The sequence below is a fragment of the Erpetoichthys calabaricus genome, chromosome 15, assembly GCF_900747795.2.
Source record: "Erpetoichthys calabaricus chromosome 15, fErpCal1.3, whole genome shotgun sequence".
NCBI lineage: Eukaryota > Metazoa > Chordata > Cladistia > Polypteriformes > Polypteridae > Erpetoichthys > Erpetoichthys calabaricus.
Genome location: NC_041408.2, coordinates 74,706,119 through 74,728,870, shown reverse-complemented (window position 1 = coordinate 74,728,870; position 22,752 = coordinate 74,706,119). Strand labels below are relative to the sequence as shown.

General features: G+C 39.9%; 1 protein-coding gene across 1 annotated transcript in view; it reads left to right on the top strand.

The window, feature by feature from the left end:
- rin2a (Ras and Rab interactor 2a) overlaps positions 1 to 22,752 on the top strand; it is a 220,293-nt gene that overhangs the window by 68,953 nt on the left and 128,588 nt on the right. The window contains exon 2 of the mRNA XM_051919613.1: positions 7,471 to 7,691. The gene's annotated coding sequence lies outside the window, so the exon portion shown is untranslated. The remainder of the gene's footprint in view (positions 1 to 7,470; positions 7,692 to 22,752) is intronic.

Genomic DNA, 22,752 nt, shown 5'->3' with positions numbered 1-22,752 from the left:
CATTTTTTACAGTGTGCAGTTGAAGCAAGATTACTTTTTCTCAAGGTTCATTTATTGTTTTTAGAGCCTTAAGACCATCCATCCATTTTCAAAGTCTGTTAATCCATTTCAGGATTGTGGAGGCTGTCATAGCAGCACTGGGCACAAACCACCCTCAAGCAGGCCAGCAGTCCACATACACAGCAGGTCACACATACACACTGTGATTGATGGCTGGGACGCCCTGAGGATGGAAGGATGGGAGGCGGCAGCTACTTTTGGACACTGCCACCCCCAAAACATTAGATGGCAGCTCCTGTGGAGTGTAGCGGTGCCCCAGGGCTTGGAGTGTGCTTTCTCAGCCCTGTTGGTTACCGTGGGTGCCACCAGGGGGAGCTGTGAAAGGACCGGAGAAGCCATGCCTCATTCATAGTCCGTAAGTACTCACAAGTCACAAGGATGGAAGCTCCAAAGTACTTCCGGGCTGAAGAAAAAGCCAGTTCTCCATCTGACCCAAAAGTGCTAACAAGTCACGTGGGTGGAAGGACAGAAGCGCTTCTTGGTCAAGGACTATATAAAGGACTGCTGTGAACCTAGCAAGTGAGCTGAAGTCGGGAGGAATAGGAAAGAGCTTGCTGGGAGGTGTGGAGTAGAGATTTGTGTTTAAATATTATTGTTATTGGTGTTTACTTGCCTGTTTAATGGTGGCTGTGGTGCTTAAAGGACATTATTTAAAAGAAGAAATTAAATAACTTCTGGGTGCTTTACCTGTGTCCATCTGTTCGGGAAAAAAAGGGAAACAGTGCCACCTAGCATCCACACATTGACATCACACAAACACCTGCACTAAGCACTACACCATTTAAGGCAAACCACCACCATAGTTTTGAAATGTGGGAGAAAAACAAGAGTACCTGGGGAACATCAGACAGAGACAGAAGATGAAATTGCAAACTCCACAAGAGACAGTGGTTGCGTTCAGGATTTTAATCATGTCAATTGCACATTTGAGGCAGCAGCACTAACCACTGTGCTGCTGTTTGGTTCACCTTGAAGCCAGTACATTTAATATAAGTTCCTCTGTGTGTAATTAAAGATTAATGTAGCCTAGTGTTGTTGCCAGTTTCAAGAAATGATTGCTCTTTGAAACAGTGAAATATGCTGAATTTTGTCATTTTAAATGCTGGCTGTTGTGGAACATTTTTAGTTTGAAAAGTGTGCCCATGCAGATGAAATGTAAGGTTTGAAATTCAGAATGAAGGTGAGAATTCCTGAGGTTCAGTAGGATTAAGTGCATTAGCTGAAAAAATGAATTGTTGATCCCGAGTTCCCACAGGGGTGTGGCACAGTAAATCTGTGGTCAGGTTTTTCACTTCATAGCTCCAGGAGACTTGGTTTGAATATCAGAACAGACACTCTGGATTTGGAGTTGGCACATTCCTCCTTGTGTGTGTGAGCATGCCCCCCCCTCACCCCCACCCCCAACCCCCCAGGTTACTTATATTTTCCACTCACATCACAAAACTTTCAGCTTGAGTAACTGACAGCTCTAAATTGGCCACATTTTGAGTGAGTTGGGTGTAGAACTGGATGATAACACAGTGTTGTTAATTTTTACTGTTTTAAGCTCCTTGATGAGTGTTGAATCATTTTCAATATTTAGGTGATATTCAGTATGGAGGACAGAATGGAGCTGAGTTATTCATCACACCTCCTTCCATCTTCTGAAGGTCCCACCCAGTTAAGCAGAGACAAGATTAAAGTGACGTTTCCAAACCACAGAGCACAAATTTGGGTCTATCGTGACTGTCACCTGAATATGTGTCAGGTCGGGTGTTAATCAAGTGTAGCGTAAATTCAGTAAAACTCAGAAACTAACACCAAATTTTTAAATATCACAAGAAACAAAGTTTTCTGGTTGTTTGATTTTTATGCCTCTTATAACTTCTGTGCTTGTTTGTGAATGTCATATTATTCTCCTTTGACACTGGTGTATGAGTTACATGTTAACCTTCAGGTGCCTTAATTATAACTTATATGTTAAAACCCTTAAACAGATATTGCAGCAAGTAAATGGCCATGGATTTTCACATTTTTACAGAATCTATTTATTGCAGTCCTTCTCCTTGTTCGTCAAACACCTGCTTATGTATGCAGCACAAACACTATGCCCTAGGCTGTAAGTAATTAAGCTGGGTTGTGCGGTAATGCGGGTCTTCACTTCAGTCTGCATGCACATACAGCCAACTAACTGACAGCATTTGTCATCACTTCAGTGATGTGCAGAACTTATCAAAGCTTGCTTTTTGTTAAATAGCTAGCAAGCAACAGAACACAAGTGAAGGTTAAATGCTGCAACTTACTGGGTTAATTCACATTCAGGCATGGGCAATGACAGCAGACAAAATCTGGTACAAGACAACTAAATTATTGATAAATAGAATGTGTGTTTTTTCATGCAATAGGCTGACACCAAAGCCAGGATTGTTAATAAACTAGTAGATAGATAGATAGATAGATAGATAGATAGATAGATAGATAGATAGATAGATAGATAGATAGATAGATAGATAGATAGATAGATAGATAGATAGATAGATAGATAGATAGATAGATAGATAGATACTTTATTAATCCCAAGGGGAAATTCACATACTCCAGCAGCAAAAAATATTAAATTAAACAGTAATAAAAAATGCAGGTAAAAAACAGACAATAACTTGAATAATGTTCAACGTTTACCCCCTCTGGTGGAATTGAAGAGACGCATAGTTTGGGGGAGGAATGATCTTCTCAGTCTGTCAGTGGAGCAGGACAGTGACAGCAGTCTGTCGCTGAAACTGCTCCTCTGTCTGGAGATGACACTGTTTAATGGATGTAGTGGATTTTCCATAATTGATAGGAGCCTGCTGAGTGCCCGTTGCTCTGCTACGGATGTCAAACCGTCCAGCTCTATGCCAACAATAGAGCCTGCCTTCCTCACCAGTTTGTCCAGGCGTGAGGCATCCTTCTTCTTAATGCTACCTCCCCAGCACACCACTGCGTAGAAGAGGGCACTCGCCACAGCCATCTGATAGAACATCTGCAGCATCTTACTGTGTTTAATTATCTCCCAAACAATGATAAAGTAAATTTTATTTTGATTTTATTATCTGTATCTTATATACTACTGCTACTGTAATGGCATTTAAGAGCCAGGTTTCACCAAAGAGTGTGGAAGGATTGTATTCTGAGGAGAGAGAAAGAGAGAGAGGTTAGGAGCAAGTGCCGATACAGCACATTGCTGCACCAACCACATGACAAACCAACACAGGATCCAGATTAGGACCCGAGTGCAGCCATGCAGCGAGTGACACCTCAGCACCACACTAGATTAGATGGGGTGGAACAGTGTGAGGTTTTTTTATGGTAGCTGGAGTGCCAATTCTGCCCCCAAGATTTTTCCTGCAGGTTGGAGGGCCTACATGCAGGGCTGGATGCAGAGTAACATCATACCCAGGACAGAGCAATTGCAGGTTAAGGGCCTTGCTCAAGGGCCCAACGAAGTAGAGTCACTTTTTGGCATTTACAGGATTCAAACCGGCAACCTTCCGATTGCCAGTGCAGATCCCTAGCCTTAGAGCCACCACTCTACCTATTATTCTGAGTAACAGGTTAAACACTGCTGATGATAAATATATAAGTATATGAATATCCTAACACTTTTGATTTCAGTTTTATTCATATTTTTATTTATTTATCTAAAATTGAATCTTTGAACACTCTTTTACATTGTATTTTAATTGCAAGTGATCTTTCTAGTATACATAAAGATTTAATGATTATATATTATAATACATCTCATTGTTGCTCCAAATACTTTTTACTTTCTTGTATACAAAGTATAAGAAAAGTACTGTGATCGTCCAAAGATTCGATGTCGAGATTTTGATGAATACCATCTCGATGTTTTAGACCTCCCTGATTGTCTCGCATACGAAGTATAGGGAAAGTATTGGAATCCCTCAAAAAACCCATTTCAAGATTTTGATGAATACCATTTTTGGAATTATGCGTGTGTGGGTGTGTGTGTGTGTAAGTAAACACAATAACTTATGTATGTTTTCACTTTGGTCAACCAAATTTTGCATACAAGTATTAGGTTCAAAATGTAGATTTCTATCAACTTTTGGGCAATCCATTAAACGGAAGTGGTACTTTACCTTTTATTCATGCAGCTGCAGAGTCCAATTTATTCAACTTTACTTTTATAGTAATTGTTCAATATATTATTAATTTGATTTGATTTGTTGTTGATGGTTCTTTAATGTACATAATATTAAAATATAATCGTTGTCTTGTGGTTTACTCCTCAAATATCCATGCCTATCTCTGAGTACACGAGAAAGTCTAAGGGAGACCACTCCCGATTTTTTGTAGTAGTAATTATTTTTCGCCTGATCACTTATCCCCTACTTGACTGTTTATGTGATAGTGTCCTGTAATGCGGACACTCCCAGTTTGTTCCTGCATTACTCCGAATGCTACTGGGAAAGGCTGTAGCTACCTGTGAAGACAATTCTATAAAGAGAGACGGGTTTCTACACAAATGTGAAACAGGCACAATGCCATAGACGTTTACATTTCAAATTATCCATTACCATTCCTCCGGCCTGTAACTTTTAATGAATGTTAAAAGATATGCAATATGAAGGGGGCACAATAATGTTAGCCGATGGTTATTTTGCCAACCAGAAGGGTCATCTATGAAAAGGAAGTGCACAAGGATCGTGAATGGTGTGACTTTTGCTTTGGAGAGAAAAAAATTGGCATTCATGTGTTGCTTTGTCCTTCCTTATATGCCCTAACTTTATTAATGACTTGGGAAATTCCTCATTCATCTGACAAACCAGAAGCACCCCAATGATTCAGTATCATAAGACACTAAACTGAAAATAGCTGAATGGAAAGAAAACCTGAAGTGACTTTTTCACACTGCTGCAGGTTCTCATAGCAGTTACTTTTTTAAATCGTGTCCTGTCCATGCCTGTTACAAGGCACCATTTAGTCCTTCTAATTCAGAAGACAGAATCATCTGGCCTTGTGTGTTATTTTTACAAACATGAATTACAACAATTTTAGGCAGTTTTTAAACACCTCATGCCAAACTAGTTTTCAGATATCAAAGAATTGCTCCAGTCTGAAGCAGTTTAGCCATTTACAGTATCTGTTCATTGAACCTGCTTTATCAGGGTGGATTTAGTGTATTTATGTAGCATGCCATACTTCAAGTTAGTCTGCTTTTTATTTATTAAGGAACATTTAGTTAGAGTTCTTTTATTGTATGAAAGATTTGGTTACTTTTTTGCTTTGTGAAAATTGTTGTGTTCTTTTCTTTATCATTTATACTATAATATATGAAGCTGTTGCTTCCCATACCTGTGATAATTTTCACTTCCTTATAACACTGCTAGTAAAAAGCAGTTTTAGAAAATGGAAGGATGGTTTGAGTAAACAAGTATTGAACTTAGGTTATCTTTGCTTAATATTGGCAGACTTAATATTATTTGTCTTTGCAAACCACAAGATTGTTAGTTCATTGCTTAAAGCTGTGCCGATCATTTACAAAGAACAAACGTAGAATGGCCAGTTAACCTAACTTGCATGTCTTTGGGAAGCTGGAGGAAACTGGAGTACCCAGAGAAAAGCAAGCATAGAGACCCCAAGATTATGCAGATTTCAGATCAATTACAACCACAGACAGGATTCTAAACCAGCATGTAGGATCTGAGAGGAAGTGTTATGGATGCATAGGAGTGCCGAGGATTAATGTGAGCATTAAAATGACCAGGAAATGACTGAGAAGTGAGAAATCATGGTACTCTGACAAGCATGGGTCAGAGTACTGAATGAGCCAAGACAAGAAAGAGTGACAAGAATCAAAGGGCAAGACAAAAATCAAACTCAGAGTCAAAAAGGGGTCGTAAGCAGAACACATATTCTTAACGCTTAGGCCATACATGGAAATGAAGCTAATTATCACTGCAAGGTTCTTGCATATACCAAGGGATAATGCACGGCACGATTACAGCTGTATTTATAGGATAACTTCCATTACACCATCAGCATGACACTTGAGGACACGTAACCATCAAAACTACATTGTATGATTAAAAAAAAGAGTAAGAATTTACTAAAAGTCAACTTTTAAATTTTAAGGCAAAACATGAAAATAATACCAGAAGGGCTTCTTCATGATTAGAACCCCCCAGTATAGGGAGAAAAACACAAATAAATAAAAGTTATTATTACAGACAGCACTACTGTGCCACCCAAGACAAAGCATTGTCTTAGTAAATAAGCATAACTCTGCATTGCCACCGTAACTAGTCCTTGATGTGAAAATGGGCTGAATCAGAAAATGCAACATATCATATTTTTGCTAAAAATTGCTTTCAGCTAGGGTGACCAGATTTTCTAAGTCATAAACCGGGACTTGCCCTTCAGGTTTTGTGGGCAAAGCAATTTATAGTATATATATATATATATAATCAAGGGGAGGTAATGCCCATGCACTCCCAAGGTGTTTTGCATGCTCAATTATACCAGCAATAAATCAAAGAGTAGGGCCTGCCCTTGGTTTATCATGCATGCAAATAAATAGATTTTAACATTATCTGTGGTAGTAGACCTATGTTTGCTGCACAGTAAAACTTGATTAGATGGACAGCCTGTTAAAACCGGGACATATTGATATTTTTAAACTATTTGTCAGGACACATAGCCTGCAGTCGAGACTGTCCCGGATAAATAGGGATGTCTGGTCCCCCTTCTTTAAGCTAAAGGAGCTTAATTATTTATTTATCTTCATTGTAAAGTTGTGTCCAGGTTGACAGGGAGAATTATCCCTTCACCATTCAAGAAAAAAGAGAATCCTTGTAATTAAAATTATTTTGATTAGAAAGTTTGGCAGTTGAATTAGTCATCCACATCAGAAGTACATACAGTATCCACACAACTCCTTTACATTAGGCATATGTCACCAGACAAGCTGGTTGTATTCAAGTTGCACTCAGAACTCACCTTATGACTGTGTACCCCATTGTAATTTGAAAATGAGTTGTTCAAAGGGAAAAAATCAGTAGGTCCTATTAACGATTAAATGAGAGTGTTTGAAGTGGAGATTTTAAAATTCTGACGTCTTGAGTCTTACTGCTTAAAAAATGTCCTCTTAGTTTTAACATGGGTAATCGTGTGCTTTCTTAAAATAAAGGCAGTTAGTTACACCTATGTATTTATAGCTAGTTTTATAAGAAGTTAATAGAATTAAGGAAGTGCTGTAGAAGCCATGAGGTGCTATTAACAGCTTGGCAAAAAAGCACAATAGAACAAAGAATTTGTTACTTAAGTAACAAAATACTTGATTGTATCTTTCATTTCTTGTGTTTATGAAATGTATGCTCTATTACCAACTATCACTCTGTTATATAAAAACTTTTTTTCTTTCAAAAGCAGATCCCATCATCCAGAAAATCAAAGCAAAAAAAAAAAAAAAACAAAGCAAGACATTTCCAGTTCCAGTCCCAACTCAGTCACTGACTTTTGTAATGACATGAAATAATCACGACTCTTCGTCTGCCAGATGAAGTGTGAAAGGAGGGTACAGCAGATAATCCTTCAACAGAGAAACACTGGCAACACCCTATCCTGTTAGGAGATTTTTCAGTTCAAAGGTAAGCACTTTCATGCCTGGAGTTAAAATCATTTGGCCGTGCCTTACGTTTAATGCTCACCAATACAGACTGTTTTTTTTTTAATTTTTGGGCAAGTTGTATAACTTTTAAGACATGCAATCTTAGTACTTAATGCTTTCTCTGCAATTTGACAAAATCCCATGTTGTTAAACATAAGATAAAGATTAGGAAGAGGGTGTGTTTTTATGTCTTGGATCACAAACACTAATTTATAGAGATGTTCATGCTCAGTATTGGCCGGACCATACTTCTTAATACTTGATATGCGAATATCTGCATAGCTTACCTTTAGGCAGAAAAGCTGAGCAATTGTTTTCTGCTTATTCCAAGTGACAAGTCTGAACCAGTTTTCTGAGGGCTTGTTGAAGAACCAGCAGGAAACTTAGGTTTATATTATAAGCAAGCTACTGTAATGGCAATACACAGAATTTCTTAGTTTCTGATTATTCATTTTTTCATAAAGTTACAATGTAAGGCAAGCAGTATCCTCTAAAGGTAAGTTGTTCTTTTAGTGAGTAGTAACATCTAAATAAAGTTATCTGTTACATTGATGAATATTGTACATTTGTTCCCATGTTATTGCTTGCATTAGAAAGTATAGCTAGAAAAGTGGTTATTTTTTCTACCAAATGAATATTTTAGTAGTGAATTACATACTTCAGCAGGTATATTTCTTTGTTTTAAGTTAAATATAAATTTCTTAGTGTATATTGGCACTTTATGAAAACTCTGTATTTTGGTGTCTCATTAGTTTGGCTGGTTAAGATTTCTAGCCTGCCCAGGAAACACCAGCTTTAGGAAATGTCAGAGAAACAGAATAAGCATAACGTATGTATACAGTATATAAGAGACATAAATGAAATCCTGTATTCGTCTCTGGTGTAACAATTAAGAGCAACATTTTTTTGTCAATGGTTTTTGAAACATGCAATAATTTATTTAGAGTTTTTTGGGTTTTTTTATTTTATTTTTGTACTCAGTTGCTCAGAATGCCTGCTGTGGCTTATATACAGAGTACAAAAGTAACATTTTTGCCTCTTTTAAAGGGCAAAATGATGAAGAAGGAAGTTAATACGTGAGAATTTTTTTTTTAATTTAGCTTGATTACTTTCTAATTACTCTTTTTACAATAAAACCCAGGCCAGGACAGTCACCAAATAGGAAACAAATGAATTAAATGGAAGTAACATATGCAATGGTTGGGAGCATGCGCTGATTACAGCATGTTGCTGCACCCACCACACAGTAAACCATCCAGATTGAGATCCGAGTGCAACTGTGCAGCGGGTGACACCTCAGCACCACACTGAACAGTGTGAGGTTTTATACAGTGACTGGTTTTCTCCAGGTTTTCCCTGCAAGTTGTAGGACCTGCTTGTAGGACCTGATGCAGTCATACCCAGGATGGAGCAATTGCAGGTTAAGGGCCTTGCTCAGGGGCCCAACGAAATGGAGTCACTTCTGGCGTTTTATGGGATTTGAACAGATCCCTAGCCTCAGAGCCACCACTCTGTGCACAAATAAATTATAGTACAAAGACTGTCTATAGTAGCATTGTAAACCAGTGCTTGTGTTTATTAAGCGTCTCAGAGTAGGAAAACAATCCTGATTGGACATGAAGTGTATTTCCCCAAGTGTGGAAGAACATTTCACAACACACAGGTTGTCATGGATGCAAACTGTTGTAGCAGCTGGCATATTACCCTGAAGATAAGGCTGGAGGATGATAGACAGTGAAATGACACACAGATACGCCTCCTTTTGCATTCCACAAACCCCAGGAATATTCACATTACACTTACAAGCCTAGGATGGTTCAAGAAGGCAGATGATTACTCTCAAATCAGTAGGTTAACACAGCCTCCCAGACAATGGGGGGATCATGGAGAGAGAGACATAATGTGCAACTCTGGAAGAAGATCAGGAACAATGGAATAGGTAGTGTGACTTCACAACTAGCCCCAGAATAGCCATTTCAGTAACTGTTATTTTACAAGGTGTATCATGTGGCCTAAATGTCGGAAAGGTGATTGTTCTAGAAGTATGGCTGTGAATCATTTACTGTTAAATAAAGTTGACCGTTATGGGGCTTAATTTTCATTTGGTGTGTCTTGGTCTTTCCATCTCACTGCTTGCTACTTTATTATTCTTAATGTTACTAAGTGTCCCAGTTTAACGCATGACTCTTGAGTACTTCACAAGAGTGGCATAAACCTATTTTTTAATGTAATCACATTCCTTTGAATATTATGAATATCATCTTTTTGGAGAAGCCTTAGCCTTAGTATCAGAAAACTACAAAAAGTCATTATGATTTCCAGGAAACTACAAAATTCCTACATGTGTGCCATTTTACAGGTCGGGGTGCCATAAAATCGTGACGTCATTCATTCTCAAAAGTGGACACCTACTCCTCACTGGCAGTGGGTGCGGGAGGCTTCATAACTGCTCATGTCATACTGTGGGGTAGCACAAATTCTTATACTAGTCAGATGATCAGTTCAAGTCCTAGGGGTAATTCTGTGATGCTTGATAAACACAGATACGGTACACAGACAATAGAGTGTGTGCAGAGTTCAGTTTTCAAGTGTTTAGATTTAAAATCTTCAAGAGAAGTGAAGCACCCTAGTTCAGAAGTTTCTTATAAACCATTACACCTGCAACAGGCAAAGTAACTAAAATCCATTTTTACAAATTGCAAAGTATGGTAAGGTACAGTAAATAAAATAATAACTGTAGGCTATAATTAGATATCCATCCATCCATCCATTTTCCAACCCGCTGAATCCGAACACAGGGTCACGGGGGTCTGCTGGAGCCAATCCCAGCCAACACAGGGCACAAGGCAGGAACCAATCCCAGGCAGGGTGCCAACCCACCACAGGACACACACAAACACACCCACACACCAAGCACACACTAGAGCCAATTTAGAATCGCCAATCCACCTAACCTGCATGTTTTTGGACTGTGGGAGGAAACCGGAGCGCCCGGAGGAAACCCACACAGACACAGAGAGAACATGCAAACTCCATGCAGGGAGGACCCAGGAAGCGAACCTGGGTCTCCTAACTGCGAGGCAGCAGCGCTACCACTGCACCACTGTGCCGCCCATAATTAGATATGATACATTGAAAATAAAAACATCTATAGGGTGCAAAACATAAGTTGTATGATCAAGGAAGTGGCACTCTGGTGAGTGAAGCTGTTTGTGTATTTGTGGGACACAGAGGCCCCCTAGTAGTCTGCTCCCTTTCTTAATGTGCCAGTGTCCTAGAGCTCATGCTGAGCCAAAAGAGTCTGCTGAAGAGCTGTCTTGGGACAAACTCGTTTTTTTTTCTTTTCTCATTGTCATTTCTCTTGGGGATGAACCACAATATCCCTATATTTGTATAGACTTTATCTTTTATTTTTTTCATATTAGTTTTCCCAATTTCTTTATATCATTTGTGCATTTGTGAAAAGTGGCACGCTTAGAAAAATAAACTGTTAAGATGGATATTTTACGTATGTACTGTATGTCTTTTGTTTGCTGATGTAACCTGAGTTTGCAGTTAGGACACCTTCTTTCATAGTTTTTGTCAGAGTGTATAATGTAAATTTCAGTCCAATAATTAACAACGGTTGATTCTTCATGTAGCAACTACTTAAGTACTGTCTTTCAAATTCATCTATTCACTCTTCAACAAATAGCCACCTCACAAAATACTTAATGGTGGTAAAGATTCCACGTGCTGGAGTAATCTTGGTTGTCTTGAGTGATGAAGAATTGCTTATACAAATGGAGTACAAAGTGTTTTTTGTAAGTTGAAACTTCCCCTTTAAAATGTTTAGACACTGTGCTCTGTATTTAACTACAGCATAATAAAACATTTTCATTGTGTATATTTTAAGATGCATATATAATGAATATTTTAAAGAAATAATTGTTACAGATGGTGTTCTTTAATTGGCTATTTTCCCTTATGCGATTGTTAGCTTTTAAAATCATTAAACTATGTTTTAATGTTTCTTCCAAATTACAATTTTAGTAGGAAATTTTTACATCAAAAGATTTCTCTTTTAGTCTGAGGGAAAATGGAAATTAGGGTGTGACCAAAGAAAACACAGATGGTAAAACATTTGGGAATGAAGCTGAAAAATACTTCTCTTTATATTTATATAATAACTTATAAATGTGATTTATATAAACTTTGTGCTACATATAAAAGCATGACTTTGCTTGCACTTTTTTTGTTTTTATAAATGGAGACTATAAATGCTTCAATATAATAGAATTTTGAAGAAACCAAAATAGTTGTGTAAGCTGTGAACACCAACCTCACAGAGACCTGTTCCAGTGTAAATAAATGGTGTACTCACAGGAAAACTGACATATACCAATACAATTCTTCTCCTTGTTCCCTCTCTCCTTCCACTCCTCCAGGTGAGCTTTGTCTTTCTTCCTCCCCACTCCAACTTGTCTGGATGGGGTTGAGTGGTATCTTTTGTCTTGGACCTGTAAACACTCCTGGTGTTAGGGCACAACACAGTGGAAGTAATTCTGGGTCAATCGTCCCAAAAAGTATGGCTTAGGAATCCCTTCAGCTCCCCCTGGTGCCGCCCCCAGAACCCAACAATGCTGCTCTATGGGACTACAGGTCTCAGCATAGGCGTCCATGAGGCAATTCTAATTTAGGGTGGCTACCACCTAGCATATTGGGGGACAAAATATTTATAAGTGCTCATCTCCCCTGGTCCTTCCATTGTACTGGCCTCCCAGCCAGGAAAGGATCCTTGTTGAATCCCATCTGGGACGCCAGTCTCTGCCTGCCATCCATTACAAAGCAAGTAATTGAATTCTTCTAAGATACAGAGACCTTCTTAGTTTAATAGCTGGGATTGCACATTGTTCCGTGTTGGGCTGTTTCACTAGATACTCGTTTTCTTTTGTTAATGTGATGTGCTATATTTAGGGCTACAACTAAGGACTGTTACTCTAACAAAATCATTTGGTCAATTACTGCTCGAATTAACTGATTAATTGGAGGTTTAAAAAATTCAACATTTGTTCATAAAAGTTTTATTTATACAATGCTCTCCTTCATAAGAATAAAACAAATGACATAGTTTGTGCATAGTAACAATTCTTGTTACGAAGTGCAAGGCCACTCTTAACACTTTCAAAGGCTGTTTTTGACAAAAGCTGACATCAAGGTGTTAAGTGTTGCCAAAATGTTTGATTTTATCTGGTAGATGGCAGCAAAGATCATTAGATGAACTGAGTCCCATGCACTAAAGCATTAAAAATACAGACCACTGCTTCTATCAAAAAAATACGAGATGTTCTGCAAATTGCTGATAAATTGGATTCTGCACTGTCAGGTGACAAAGTGACTTTAAGGATGCAATTGTTATACGCTCCAGGAGCGTGGGAAAGGCAATATATAAATATAATTATTATTATTATTATTATTATTATTATTATTATTATCTCCAAGTGTGAAGTAGAAGTACCATTACTCTGGTATGTTTTGTTTTCTGGTGTTTCTTACATTGCAGATGTGCTTCCATGCCAAGTGAGCTTTTCTGTAAAGATCTTGCCAGACACAGATTTCTTACCAGATGTAAAGCTTAAATGACTCCACACTTCAGAGTTCATTTGTCTATGTCCCTCTCTCTCTTTCAAATTTCAAAATATGATTAACTTTACTCCCGGTTAATGAAGTGACTTAAGTAATACGAAAGAAAGCAACAAATCGATAACAGAATTCTTTGTGAACTATTTTCATTACTGATGATTATCAATGACATCAATTAGTTATTGCAGTCCATGTTAGATTCACTTTAAAATTTTACTGCCACTTTAAAGGAGTTGTCTGTAGCTCATCCAGCTCACTTTATTTGCTCACTTAGTCGTAATGGATATCTTATACTGTATATAAACGTCTATGCATGGAAGTGTGCGTGTCTGTCCAGCCAGGAAGTGAGAGGTGGAGTCAGGGTAAGGGCACAAGCGAAGCAAACACGTAGGCAATACAAAACCTCCTAGGAGAGAGATGCCCAAAGTAGTTCCTTTCAATTACCTGACATCTCTACATGTAAAATTTTTTTCTGATGATTTCAATAGTTTCTAGGAAAAGCACGGGCTTACACAGCTAGTAAAATATAATATACATCTTGCAGACAGTGGATTTTACTAGTACAAAAAGTATTGCTTTCTGCACACACCATAATCATTGTGGTGGTCTGTGATTATGCACATTAAAGTAACATGCACACAGTGTAATGGGGATTTTTTTGATGAATAAAATATATGTATAATTTACAAAACGTATTATTTTTATATGACCATTTGACTGAATATTTGTTTAAATTAGTAATTTTCTGTGTTTAAATTGTTTGAACGACTTATGTATAATTAGCATTCTTTATTATAAATATTGACTAGGGAAGAAGAAAATGAAACACACTGACTCACAGATATCTGAACAATTAAATGTGAATAGTGTGATAGGTGACTGATATTTTAGTTGAGGTCCTGTCCCTCTGTGGTCATAACAGATCCCCGGGCATTTTTCGTGAAGAGTAAGCTGTTTACTGATGTCCTAGCTAAATTGCCCACCAATGCCTGGTAATACCAGCCCCCCTAATTGTCCCCTGTTTCTTATTGGCTATCTGTCTCTCTCTCTCTCTCCCCTTCATCACCTAAAAACTAATGTGTGGTGAGTGTACTGGCACAAAACTGGCTGCCATCGCATCATCCAGGTGGATAATGTACATTGCTGGTGGCTGAAGTAATTCCCTACTGTCTGTGTAAAATGCTTTGAGCAGGTTAGAAAAGCACTACATATAATGTAATTAATTGTTATTATTATTATTGATTTGGAGTACATTTAGAGAGTCCCGAGGGAGGTGGGGGACATTGAGTCCGAATGGGCTATGTTCTGTGCCTCTATTGTTGAGGTGGCTGGCCAGAGCTGTGGCCGTAAGGTGGTTGGTGCCTGTCGTGGTGGCAATCCCCGAACCCGTTGGTGGACACCGGTGGTGAAGGATGCCATCAAGTTAAAGAAGGAGTACTTCAGGACCCTTTTGTCCTGTAGGACTCCAGAGGTGGCTAACAGGTACCGGCAGGCCAAGTGGAATGCGGCTTCGGTGGTTGCTGAGACAAAAACTCGGGCGTGGGAGGATTTTGGGGAGGCCATGGAGAGCGACTTCCGGATGGCTTAGAGGAGATTCTGGTCCACCATCTGGCGTCTCAGGAGGGGGTAGCAGTGCAGTGTCAATACTGTATATGCTGGGGATGGTGCGCTTCTGACCTCAACTCGGGATGTTGTAGGTCGGTGAGGGGAGTACTTCGAAGCCCTCCTCAATCCCACTAACATGTCTTCCAATGAGGAAGCAGAGCCTGGGAACTCGGAGGTGGGCTCTCCCATCTCTGGGACTGAGGTCACCGAGGTGGTCAAAAACTCCCCGGGGGTGGATGAGATACACCTGGAGTTCCTCAAGTCTGGATGTTGTAGGACTGTCTTGGTTGACACGCCTCTGCAATATCGGGGTCAGTGCCTCTGGATTGGCAGACCGGGGTGGTGGTCCTCCTCTTTAAGAAGGGGGACCGGAGGGTGTGTTCCAACTACAGAGGGATCACACTCCTCAGCCTCCCTGGAAAAGTCTATTCAGGGGTCCTGGAGAGGAGGGTCCGTCGGATAGTCAAGCCTCGGATTCAGGAGGAACAGTGTGGTTTTCGTCCTGGTCGCGGAACAGTGGACCAGCTCTACACCCTTAGCAGGGTCCTGGAGGGTGCATGGGAGTTTGCCCAACCAGTCTACATGTGTTTTGTGGACTTGGAAAAGGCATTCGACTGTGTCCCTCTGGGAATGATGTGGGGGGTGCTCCGGGAGTATGGGCTTCCGGACCCCCTGATAAGGGCTGTTCGGTCCCTGTACAACCGGTGTCAGAGCTTGGTCCACATTGCTGGCAGTAAATTGAACCCGTTTCCGGTGAGAGTTGGACTCCGCCAGGGCTGCCCTTTGTCACCGATTCTGTTCATAACTTTTATGGACAGAATTTCTAGGTGCAGCCAGGGCATTGAGGGGGTCCGGTTTGGTGGGCTCAGGATTGGGTCACTGCTATTTGTAGATGATGTTGTCCTGTTTGCTTCGTCAGGCCATGATCTTCAGCTCTCTCTGGATCAGTTCGCAGCCGAGTGTGAAGCGGCTGGGATGGGAATCAGCACCTCCAAATCTGAGACCATGGTACTCAGCCGGAAAAGGGTGGAGTGCACTCTCAGGATTGGGAGCAAGAACCTACCCCAAGTGGAGGAATTCAGGTATCTCGGGGTCTTGTTCACGAGTGATGGAATAATAGAGCAGGTGATCGACAGGCAGATCCGTACGGCATCCGCAGTGATGCAAGCTCTGCATCGGTCTTTTGTGGTGAAAAAGGAGCTGAGCCGAAAGGCAAAGCTCTCAATTTACCAGTTGATCTACGTTCCTACCCTAACCTTTGTTCACCTATGGGTAGTGACCGAAAGAACGAGATCGCGAATACAAGCGGCTGAAATGAGTTTCCTCCGCAGGGTGTCTGGGCTTTCCCTTAAAGATAGGGTGAGAAGCTCAGTCATCTGGGAGGAGCTCAGAGTAGAGCCACTGCTCCTCTGCATCGAGAGGAATCAGACGAGGTGGCTCGGGCATTTGATCAGGATGCCTCCCGGACGCTTCCCTGGTGGGGTGTTCAGGGCACGTATACCCAGGAAGAGGCACTGGGGAAGACCCAGGACATGCTGGTGGGACTATGTCTCTTGGCTGGCCTGGGAACGCCTCAGAATTCCCCTGGAAGAGCTAGTAGAAGTGGCCAGGGAGAGGGAAGTCTGGGCATCTCTGCTCAAACTGCTGCCCCCACGACCCGATATTGGATAAGCGGAAGAGGATGGATGGATGGATGGATGGAGTACATTTAAATTGTATTTTAAGATCAAAAGGAGGGCAGTACCTTGTACAGTAATACTGAAGAGAACAGTAGTTCTTTGAGTACCTCCTTTTAACTTCAGGTAACACACCCATCCCTCTGAGGAAATGACTAGGGAGAAAAGGGCAATTGTGTATTTGTGGAGTCTTTCACAGAACCTCCAGTGATTTTATTTGTTTTAGAAATTAGTTTCTTTTTTCTGTTTTTCCTAAGGCATTTACAGTTAAGGCTGCCAGAAATGGCTCGGAAATAAACTAATTAATTGAGTCATTTTCTTTGAGACTGTTGTTAATGAGTATGTTTGTGAAGCATAACAAGGCCTGTGTTTGTAAATTGTAATTATCCAAACATGTCCAGCATGTTAAGTGTGGCTGATCAGATTCTTTTTGTTTATGCTGTGCATCTGCAGCTGACAAATTAGCCTTCCTGTTCATCTTTTGCTGCCAGGCTCTGCATGCAGATAACAGAACAAGCAGTGATATGTTTTCTTTAAAAAAACAGAGATTTTACTTATTAGCTGCAGTATATAAAATGCGTGGAAACTCAGTTTTCATATGAGATCAAAGTGTAACACTTCGACTAGAATCTAACATGAAAATAGGATATTTAGAGAAGTTAGTGCAGGCCTGTTTAGCCTAACAGAAATCAATATTATACTTAATACTGAGAATCTAAGAACTGATGCCCTTACATCTTTTAATTGTAATAATAAAAGTGAATTTTATTTACATTGCATCTTTTCTTCTCAAGGGGCTTCCCATTCTTTGTCTTTGTCTGACAGAACCTCCTGCTCAGAAAAAAAGCCTTCTGTGTTTTCAATGGGCTCCCAGTTAGCCTGCGACTGTACTCGTCTGTGTAGTACCTTTCTTAGTCCAGTGTTCTTTGAGGCAGCAAATGAAGTACCATTATCAGTCGACAAATGAGTTGTATCCTAAAATTACTTCTTGGTGAGGTAATTTCTTCTTTGTAGATGGACCTGAAAGATAATTTGAGAGAAGGCACTAATACTGGGTCAGTTTGATTATTTTTCTCAGGTTTGTTTTTCATCTTATGAGAGCAGCTGCCCTGTAAGTAGCCTGTCTTTTTAATAACAGACAGCATAATATCTGAAATGGCCTGTGTTGTGGAATAACTGAAGGTACAGACAGTATGACTAATGTCATAAGAACCCAACTAAGTGCTTTAGTGGTTAGCCTGAACTATTCCTAAATGTGGTCACAAAGGCTCCAAGAATGTAATTCTGTAAAAGGGAATTTTATTAAGTATATGTATTGAGATTAGACAAAAGTTGCTATTCAAGACCATCATTTATGCAGTTATACCCACTATTTATTACACTGCTTACAATCTCTGATGAGCTGTTCCATATTTTATTTTGTTTTTATTGTATAAATTGCATTGTGAATTAGCCAGGGTAAATAATATACCGTAATTACTACAGAGTCCGTGAAAATAAACAAAGCTGTGCAGCCTCAAGAAAGCAGAATCTTTTGCTTGAATCCCAAGCCCAGTCATTGTTAGTGCAGAGTCTGTATCTGTGTTGGACTTCCTCAAGGTACTGCTATTTCCATCTAACTGGACATTGCAGTGGGTTACGTGCTGGGCTAGTTGGTAGTTTGGGTCTTTCCACCCTCTATCCAGGGTTTGTTTCCTGCCTTATGTCCAATTCTATTAGGGTAGGCTCTGACCCTCCATAATCTTGCATTGGATTAACCAGGTTTGAGAATGTTCGTTAACTTTTTGCTAAAGTGAATGAGTGAAAGATTAATTTTTTTCACCAAAAAGAAGATTTAATTTAACACAGTTTTGGTGGCATTTTATTTCTGTATGGGGTCCGCACTTCATTAAAAAATGGTTCTTTTGGTTTACAGTCTTGGCTAACTACCTAATTCTTCCTCATATATTACATACACACCCCCCAGAATAATGGTAGGGTAGGAGACTGAAGGACAAAACAGTCAAATATTTAAGAACAATAGCAGTTAGCCAACTCAGTTTGCAGGTTTAATGTCTTGAAATGGGCAGCTGTTTAGTCACAGGGTGTCAGCGCATCAAAAGACAGAGTTTCTCTGCTCGAACAGCACAAATGAAACATGGACAAGCTTCTTGACAATTGCCAAGTTCTTGGCTGTTTGGTTTTCTTCAGTTCACTCTTGGTGTAAAGAAAAAATACAAATTCTAGATGACAATCAGATGTTAAAACTTGGGAGTATGGTAGCTGTCTTATTCAAATGCTCTTTGCAAAAATTAGTCCAATACAATACATAAATTAGTATTATTTATTTGTAATGTTAAATACTTACTATATGAAAAGGCAACATATTCAAAAATCATGATTCAGGTATTTGATCATTATAAAGCTGTGGTGTCACTTGCCAGTTGACATTACATTTATATGTTAATTAGAAATTAACAGATATAGCAAAATAAAAAGAAAATTATTGTTAAATGTTTGCACTGTGCAGCTTTACATATCATGCTTGGTTCCCTTGCCTGTAGTGCTTCCTTTTCACATGATGACCTGCCTAGATTAAGCCATATCAAAAAAGTGAGTTGATTGCTTTCTGGACTAAACCTTTTCCTACCCTGGCAAGTGCATTTGCACTACATGAAAGTAAAAATCTTTGTTTAAAAGAGGTGGGCATCAGCTGGTGTTAGTCACTAACTCCAGACAGTGTCACTAAAAAAATGCCAAACTAACATGTTTGGCAACCACCATAAGCCTATAATCCTGATAGGAACTGCGCATATTTGCCATGCTTTTGGGGCCCCGTTGTTAGGATACATAATGGTTGCTATGGGCATGTCCTTGCAGGGTGTGTCCTTGGAGGGCGTGACCTGCGTACTGCAAATCAATGCACATACAGTAAAAGGTCTTCCAGGGCAGTCTTTCCCTTCTGTGCTGCAAATAAAAAAAAAATGTAAAAAATTCTATCTCCGGCTAAAAATCTCCATGCTTGCCTGTCTGTGTATTGATCATTTACTTATGTCCTTGACTTTGTTCCTTGCTTGTCGTTTTGGCCTTGACACATGGTTTTCTTTGATCTCCTAGTTTTGACCTGTTCCTGATTTCACCTCCCTCTCCTGGTTACTTCAAATCTCTCCTGTCTGGCAGACATAACAGATTCATTCATAGAACCTCTCCTGAATATTCGTTGTGCTGTTTTTGCCAGATGTATTCCAGTATCAGTGCAATACTTTTATGTCCTTTTTTTCTTAAATTATTCATGTTTATTCCAGTTTAACAACATTTTTCAGATGATTCAAATTCTTTTGTACTGAGGCATTTGCACTAAATGTCCTCTCACTTTAATAATTAGTTTTAAGGCAAAGTGCACTGCATGGTTAGCCAGCAGTGAGATCAAGTTATACCAGTGAAATAGATTTTTTCTTTTCCTGCTGGATAAACCTACATTTTTTAACAGCTCCAAAGTTTTTATTTTTGTTTTTAACTCTTTAATCCACTATGTAGATATTTGTTCAATTAGTGTGAGGATATGATGTTTTCTAGGGTGTAGATTAGTCAAAAAGAACCCAAATTGATTTTAAGATCTCAGTTTCACTGTCCAGTACAAAATGTTTTAGTTTGACCACTATATTAGGATCCTGAGGCTGTTCGTTGTGTGGTGGGTACGGCAGCACGCTGTATCAGTTCATGCTCCTAAGTAGCAATAAGAAAGACAAACGTGATCTCAGATTTTTTTTTTTATTTGGCATGGTGTTGCTGTCTTTTTGTTTGCTTTAGACTTCTACTCTGTTTCTTGTTGAGCAAAGCCCAAATGAGATCAGTGTTTGTAAATAAATGCCGTAGTTGTCCTGCATGTGGTATTTTACTGGTACGTCATCAAGCCTTTTTAAAAAAATCTTATAAATTGATTGGCTAACAAACTGACTTCATTAAGTTTTCAGTTTAAGGCAAACGTCTTGCACATATATGCGGTCTTACCAGCCCTCAACACACTCAGCTCACTACATTCATATCACAGCTGTAATTTAGTGGCAGATCTTTTTCTGTTTTGCAGAATTACTCCATATAGAAGCGAGAACCTTCATGGAAACCCAAAGAGAAAATAAGTAGAAAATCATGGGAAGTTTGTAGGTTATGCAGCAGGATGAATTAATAAAACATTTACGTGGCTCCAGACTGATCTAGATCTACTACATCGAGGGAGATTCTGATCGGCAGGAAAGCATTTATGCTGTGATTCTGTGCTGAGCTGTCACCCATTGCATGGCTGTGCTCGGGTCCTAATTTGGGATTATGTGTTTGGTTCATCGTGTGATGGGGGTGGCAACACGCAGTATCAGTGCATGCTCCCAACCTCCTCCTCCTATGTGATACTAGGGTGTCTCCAGCCGTGGCATCGCTCATTTCCAAGGATATCAATAGTCATGAAACCGAGATTGGTCAATGCAATGAGGACATAAAATAACAAGGCTGGTACAACAAAATTTGCTTTCTGTGGTTTATGCAACAGGCAGTGTCAAAATAGAAAAGTGCAGTGCAGTATCTTCTGTAAATAAGTAATACAATAAATAAGCCATAATAAAACAACTGCTCTTTGTAGGAGATAAAACCAGTAAATAAATATATTATCCTGAAATAAATAGATAGATAGATAGATAGATAGATATGTTAAAAATAAGACTAAAAACACAGCTATAAAATCAGGTTCTTTACTTCTTTTCTTCTGTGAGCCTCAATGCCTCTTTCTCACTTGTCTCCCCCACTTACCCATTAAGTCTTCTCAGCGTGACTTGAGACACAGGCAAGTGTGGTAATCAGCTAACAGCTTTTGGCCCAGCCAGCTCAGCCAGTAACCCCCTGGGATGCCCAAAGCCTGGGTCGATCAGCATACCTTAGCGTCTGTAGGACAATTTGTGAAGCCAGTGGTCACTCCTGCTCCTCCAAATGCTGTTCGTCTCCCAAAATGCATGTCCCCCAATCGCCTTGCTTTCTGTTCACTGCATAGGCTTGCTCTCACCATTCTCCTCTTAGTTCTTTAAAATCTGTTCTTCTTGATTTTTTTCTTCCCAAATGTCTTTATCTTTCTTTTTTGATCTCCTGTCAACCTTTTATGACCCCTCTCTATCCTACTCAGTCTCTTTATACTATTGTGGGTGAAGGTGATTTGTTTAACAACCTGTAGAGTTTCTATGAGAAAACCGATTAAGCCTGTCGTGTTTGCAGATGATCAAACCACTAGCCAGTTTCTCCAATGAACATCCCCCAGCCACACTGCTGTTCACTAGCATGCACACCCACCCACCAAGTCTCAGTTGCATTGTTTCTGTTCAGATGAAACTGCCTTTGGGACATCCTGAGACTTTGTGGGATCCCCACAAAGTTGCTGGATGTCATGGTTGGCCTGTACACTGGTACTGTGAGTGCTTTGCAGAGTGGAGGCAGTACTTCTGCGTTTTTCCCAGTTGATTCTGGGGTTCGTCAGGGGTGGGTTCTTGCCTGTACCTTGTTCAGTGCTGGCATGGACTAGGTGTTGGGCAGGTTTATGGGGTCCCGCAACTGTGGGGCATCAGCTGGTTAAGAAAGATTCACTGAAGTTGACTTTGCCAACAATGATGTGATCATTGTGGAGTCAATGGAGGATCTGATGGGGCTCTCAAGAAACTGAGCGAGGAATCTGAGTGTTTGGACTTGCGAGTCTCCTGGATTAAAACCAAGATACAGGCCTTTAATGACCTTTTAGGCACCAGTGTGTCTGTGTGCGGAGATAGTGTTGACCACACCGAGAGGACTTAACACAGCAGCAACATTCATGTCTCTGGTGACTCTTCTTATGAAGTCAGTAGATAGACTGGGAGAGCATGGGGAGTCATGAGGTCGCTGGAAAGGTGTGTGGGGCAATTCCGATACCTGTGCAAAAGAACGAAGGTCTTTAGAGTCCTGGTGCTCCCTGTTTTGGTATATGGTTGTGAGACATGGACGCTATCCAGTGACCTGAGATGAAGACTGGACTCCTTCGGTACTTTGTCTCTTCAGAGAATCCTTGGGTACTGCTGGTTTGACTTTGTGTCCATCGATTGGTTACTCATTGAGTCCCAAATGCACAGGCACATTACCTGCATTTTGAGA